This window comes from Tachypleus tridentatus, chromosome 4 (assembly GCF_004210375.1).
Source record: "Tachypleus tridentatus isolate NWPU-2018 chromosome 4, ASM421037v1, whole genome shotgun sequence".
Lineage (NCBI taxonomy): Eukaryota > Metazoa > Arthropoda > Merostomata > Xiphosura > Limulidae > Tachypleus > Tachypleus tridentatus.
In genome coordinates this window covers 21,799,679-21,806,338 of record NC_134828.1, presented here as the reverse complement: position 1 = coordinate 21,806,338, position 6,660 = coordinate 21,799,679, and the positions used below count along the sequence as shown (strand labels likewise).

Sequence of the window (6,660 nt, the reverse complement as noted above, 5' to 3'; positions counted from 1 at the left end):
GGATTTCAGTGTCGTCAACTTCAACTTTTGAAATGCAAATTTTATGAGCTACTACTGAGTCTATAGTTTCCAAATATTTCTCAATAAAGGTCATATAAACATAAGTGAATTATTAACTCTTTCTCCGTTTTGTTTTCTGAAGACAAAATATCAAACGTTTTCTCTGTCGAGTCTAATGTAGCTTTAAAAATTCCAACAAGGACATTGTGTATGACAGAACAAAAAAAATACCCTTCTTTTAACAAACAGTGTATAAGTAACAGGTTTGAAACACAGGGTAGCGGAGTTGTTGTTAACGAGGCTATGTCGAATTCACCTTAGCTTTTACTCCATGAGACAGGACAAGATCCGAACCACTTTCCCGGAGAAGTAGCCCATCACCTGATAGAAAATATCTTCGTTCCTCTCCCCCCCCCCTCCCCGAACTCTTGAGGTATTGATTTTTGTCCTCTTTGGTGAGCGCGTGCAACTAACCTCACCGGAGCTCTCGCACTTCGGCGGAGGGAAGCAAGTCTTCAGCTTACCAATAGTTTTGAGCTACCACAAGGGCTACTGCCGTGTTTAGATATGTCTGGACAGGCAAACAGACCTAGTTTCCTCCGACAGCTGCAGGAAGGTCAGCTACAGGCACAGAGAAGTCGTCGTCACACCCTAGCCAACGTATTACGGTAAGCAAACTTAGACCAATCTCAGTTGTTTGTGTTTTGTTCTTGCTCGCTGAGGCTTCTCGTGCGGATATTTCACTGTGAAATAAGAAACCACTGTTTTCTCAAATACATAAAATACCAAGAAGTCTCGCAAACACAGCTTTCCCCGTTTATCTGCAGGACGTTTATCAAGGCAAACACACGCAGGTTGAAATTAGATACGAAGCAAATGATAGTTGACTAGTTTTTACGTGCGTTTAATATTATTATGTTTTTGGAAAATACGAACAAATCTGAATCACATGTAAAACCAGTATGCCTTTTCTTATTGAAAACCGGAGTCTTTATAACAGTGGCCCTAACTTGAATAATTTCTCCTTTCTATTTTATTTTTTTTCACCGCGCATCTTAAAAGCTAAAGAAAATGTAGTTTGTAAAAAAAATGTTTATCGATTGAACATATATATGTTTTGAAAAAGTCTCTACTGCTATGGTGCCTCTTGGTAATGTATGAAGTAGAACGCAAGGGTAAAATTGAAAAGCGTATGTAACAATTTCTACCTTCTAGTTAAAGTAGGCCTAGATATTTCTTCTGTTATAAAACTTACTCGAGGTGGAATCGAATACAAACTATGACTAGTCTTGATTTTTTTCGATATTTTATGGAATGACTTGATGTACAACTGATGTCCTTAACGCACAAACCGTGTAGTGTATACATATTTAAATTATGAAGAATGATCCACAGATCAGAAGCTAATCATAGAATACAATTTTAGGTTTATTATAGAATTCAAAATGTGAAAATTTTATTTTTAGATAGTAATTCATTTTTTCCTCTCACTACAGTACAAATTTATTGCCCAAAAAAGGTTGTTCTGTTGTATTTTGAAGGGCTTACTTTTATTGCTAAAAATGGTTGTTCTATTATATGTTGAGAGGCTTTTTATTTTTAAAATGTAATGTTTCATTGCAAAAAAAAATCTTTACCTTCGCAAAAATCAACGCATATTCCTACAAATATATTTATTAATTTAACATATGACCTTTCATTAAGATATTTAACAATATTCACCATCACTGGAATCTACTCGTTAAGAACTCCTGATTAAAAATTAAGCTTCCTGGTGAACTTAGTATATTATTTGAACACGTTCTGAGAAACAAAAGTACATAAGTTTGCCAAACATTACTTATAGCATTTTCGAACATTAAAATTAGAGGACAGCACGAAACGTCAACCGTCACTTATTTTTTCAGGTCAATAACACAAACATCAGTTATCAACTATTTTTACTGTAAAATGTAAAAGGAATCAATTAACATCTGTTTTAGTAGGGATTGAGTCAGACACAAGCTATTAAATATTTTTACTGAGTAGAACTACACCTGAAACAAAATACCAATTACTCTTGTTCAGAACTACATTTGGTGGTATATCATTTGTACTTTTGCTAAGGATTAAATTAGCTACCAAGTGGTTCTGTTTAATAAACCAACACAAAAAAGTGGCTCTACTTAATAAATTAACAACTTAAAACTGATTCTACTTAAATTAACAACAAGAAAGTGGTGCTATCTAACTATGTGTTAGAGTTAATCAGCATAGAAATGTGTTTTTGTAGGTATGTTGATTTACAAAAGTCTGGTGCCAATAAACGTGCTTAGAGATCTATAAACTTAAAAACAGAAATCATATTTTTATCTTTGTAAGAATCCTCTGATTCGTTATTCGATGTAATGAAAATGTTATCTGTGTATCGGTAAATATAACAGAATCAAACGCTTTATAAGCAAACATTAACTATTAAGAATTTTCATTTAATAGGAAAGTCATGTTTAAAAAAAGAACTTTAAATTTTTTAATTTTACTTAACTATCAGACCACCAATAAAACTTTCCATTACCATCACGTGAGAGAACTTATTTTGAAAACGGATTCCCTTTTTAGTCCGTTAATTAGTTTAAAATAATTTACTTGCGATGTTCTTGTTTTTTCTGTATGGTGGTAAATAGAAAATGAGAAGAATATACCAAACTTTGGCAAGATATCTTCACATTGCATTGCAACTGATGACATATGTGAAATGGATATCAATTTCGTCGCTTTCTCTGTTTACGGATTGGTATTATTAGATCGGAAGCTTCATTCTTAATACATGAAATGCATGAACTTCAATTGGACGTGGATCGTATACGATTTCTCGGTTCTCTTTTTTGGAAAAAAAATAAACCTACTTCAAAAAGCACAATCAAGAATTTCTGACAAGAATTTTTAATCATATAGATAGCACACTGTAATTTTTACTATTTTGTTTATTAAAATAGCCAGAATGAATAAATTACTAATACCGGCAATGTCTAAGTTAGCTTTTGCAGTATAAAAAGTTCAACATACCAAAACACCCACACTTGAAAGGACAGATTAGATGCTTCAATAGTGATATATATTTCCATAGATGATATACATAATATATTACACCTTTTACGACATCTTATTTAATTTTTACATTTCTATAAGATTTGTATTACCGCTCTCTCTCTCTTACACACACACACACACCAGAACAACAACATAAAAGCTCGTCGCAAATGATGCTATTTTTAACGTAAGTTGGGAAAAAAAGGCTTAAATAATATTGTTAAGCCTTTTCACTGTATTCTAGGTCAGGAAGCAGAAACAATGTGGACATTGACACAAACTTTCAACTCTTTTGACTGTACAAAGAAAAAATATATTTGACATTATAAACGTGTATTAGAAGGCTAATTAGGTAATATGTGTGTTAAAATACCAAAAGATCATTTATTAATCAACATTTGTTCATTACACGAAACTTTTAAAACGTTAGTAATGGTAAGCCTATATGTAGTCTTATTTAGGCCTAATACATCAACGCAACGTAAGGCTTAACTGAAACGCTACTTGGTAAATTTTATTTGCGTTTGGCTACACCTTAGTGTCATAAAACTTCTGAATTATAAACTTTTTTTGCTGTTATGTCACTGAAGATAAGAACAACAAATACATTTTATATGTGTGTATGTGATATTATGCCTTTTTACTATATCCTCTTAGCGAATAGATCTCTTTTTAAATTTTGTTTCACTGCCTTGTTATTTCTCTCTTCCTATTAATTAATAGCTCAGAAACCATTAGGTAAATATTTCTAAATTTTTTATTCTTCTTCGAGATTTACAGGCGTATTACTCTTTGATATTTAAAACAAGAAATGAGTGTACTTTTACCGGAAATGACGAGTGATCATCGATCAATAGTAAACGCGTTAAAATTACAAGTTAGGGTAACTAAAGGTAAAATACATGCTTTAAGAAATAATCTTTACGTTTTTGAGCCATTAATTTTAAATAAATAAATTTATGTTACGTTTTTTTTGTTTTTAGTATCATGAGAAAAAAGAAAAATTAAAACTTTCGTGATTTGAATAGTGAAATTATTATTGTGATCAGCTATTGATATACTGAACTAGTAAACTGTAAAAGTTATTCGTTGCACAACTAACACGAAGTCTAAGCTACCGCTATTTATAAAACAATATCAATACTTTTTCTCTCGTTTTAAATTACGATAGATTAAATATTAAGAAAAATATTTTAAAAAATTAAGTAAAAAATCAATGTTCCTTTTAAGTGACATTACCTAGAATTAATTTTAACGAGTTGTAAGCTCTCTTTCACAGAGCACTAATTAAATGTTGTATTAATAAAAAGCACTAGTAAAATATGCTAATTAAATGAATCAGTAGGTGTGTAGATCAGAAGGAACGATAGTAAAACTGTGAGAAAGGTTGATACCCAGAACGAAACTTTAATATTTTTATTTAAAAAGAAAATTCGGAAACATAAATTTAATTTTTTTTCTACAATAAGTTCTCGTTATATAATGTGTTATCATTCAATCTTAATAAAGTCCTTTGAAATCTTTGAAGACATAAATCAACTAATCAGATTGAACGGCTTTTAGTTATAGCTTACAGTTCTAAACTTTGGTTTTTACTCTACCCTGACTCTCACGATTAATTTTAGTTATTTAAGTACGGTTCTAAGATTTGTTGTTTTTTTTACTTTAGTTTATTTTTGTAATGATCAGGTGCTGGTTGTAAAGGCATGGTTCATAGCTTTCGTGTTTATCCATACTCTAGAAATTGGTCTTTGAAGATTTCCGAAAATTCAAAACTGTTGTAAAACGAAATTGACTTACAATTTTTGGACCACCTTTATCAGAAACGTCCATGAGGTGTATTCGAACGGGATCTGGTTCACATATTAATTGAAATAGTCTAATTGATGCTATAAATTATAGGAACATTTAGAAAGTTGAGAATGAGACGTTGTACAATCTTCTATTCCTATTCTAACAAAAACACTCAGGTCTATATTTAAAAGAACCTATAACATCATTTTTATCGTAAGTACTAATGTAATAATAGGGCAATAGTGAAGTATTTATGGCAAGAATGAAATGTGTGCTATTCTCAATTACAAAACGCATTTACAGAAACCTTTATGTCCTTTAAAAGGTTTCAATCGCATCTTTACAGGAAAGAAAGCAAGATAAATGGAATATGGTAAAGCTTATTTTAAACATCAAATTTTCTAATACAAAATCAATAAATAGACTAAGCTGAGAATAGTTACAAGCGCAAAAGAATTTAGTTTTTTTAAGTAAAATGAAACAGGACTTTATATTTTCATTCAGTGAATTAAAAACCTCCATTTTTCACCGTCACTAGTTATTTTTCTCTGTCGTTCTTACTCGCTGAGATTCCTTCTCAGTCTGTTTCTTCACGGTTTTTCTTTTCTTTTTATCTCCTCGTGTCTCTCCTCTCTTCTCTTGTTTATACGTGTCTCGTTGTCCGGTTTCCTTCTGTCACTTTTTGTTTGTCCACTTATGGCTTCCTACTTCATGTCAGTCATTTTTTGGTTTCGTTTTTCAATTTTGAGTGTTATTTTTTTACCGTCTTTCTCTCCTTCCCCTTGACGTAATGTTAGCACAACTAGAACGTTAGGAAACCAGTTAACAGATTTCAACATAATTTGGTAGTTGTTTATAGGTGGCGTTCCAGACGTGACGAATGGGAATTAGTTTTAGCTATGCCTGTATTCTCTTGGATAAAATAGACGTATAAAAACAACATAATTAACGTAAACTCCAGGCCCAGGCTCTTATAGGTGTAACAACATGACACATTTCAGCATAAATAGGTTCATGTTGGTGTGGCATCAGAACCCAGTTGAGGTCACTATATAGGTTCATATTCACTATTCTTAGCATCATACTGGTGTGAAACTTTGAACCAAGACTTTTCACGTATCATTGAAATGCTTCACCAACTGTGATTAAAAGTTTCAAGTTTATCTAACTGTCTCTTGTAAGGCACTTTCTGATAACTCACACTACTCCTATTTTACCCTCTCTTAAACAAGATGTTGGATATTTATTATACACTTTTCCAGAGGGCTTGTAATTAAAAAAATAAGCGTATGAATTAATTCTAAGTTTCTCAGAACGGCTGGTATGGATATTAATAATTTTACTGATAGCGAGAGAACCTTCGACGTTTCGACCTTCCTAGGTCATATTCTGATTTTTCATAACTTGAAGATGACCTAGGAAGGTCGAAACGTTGTCCTCTCCTTATCAATAAAAGTGTTAATACCCGTTACCACCTGTTCTGAGATACATTTTTATTGCAAGTGGGTTTCTCGTCATCAAGAAGTCTACGTCTAACCTAAGGAAAATTAATGACTTGATTATCTTGGCATCTCACTATTTACCTGGAACCGGCATGGCCAGGTGGTTAGGGCGCTCGAGGAGGGTCGTAGTTTCAAATCACCGTGACACCAAACATGCTCGCTCTTTCAGCTTTGGGGGCGTTATTATGTGACGATCAATCACACTATTTGTTGGTAAAAAAATAGCCTAAGAGATGGCGGTGGATGGTGATGACTTGTTGCTTTCCCACTAATCTCACACTATTAAATTAGGGAC

The 6,660-nt window shown here is 32.4% G+C and overlaps 1 long non-coding RNA gene across 1 annotated transcript; it reads left to right on the top strand.

Annotated features, from left to right (window-relative positions):
• Positions 1-426: 426 nt before the first annotated feature.
• On the top strand, positions 427-5,913 carry LOC143248265 (uncharacterized). The gene is made up of 2 exons (XR_013026852.1): positions 427-668; positions 5,723-5,913. It is a non-coding gene; the product is annotated as an uncharacterized LOC143248265 (long non-coding RNA).
• Positions 5,914-6,660: the final 747 nt, after the last annotated feature.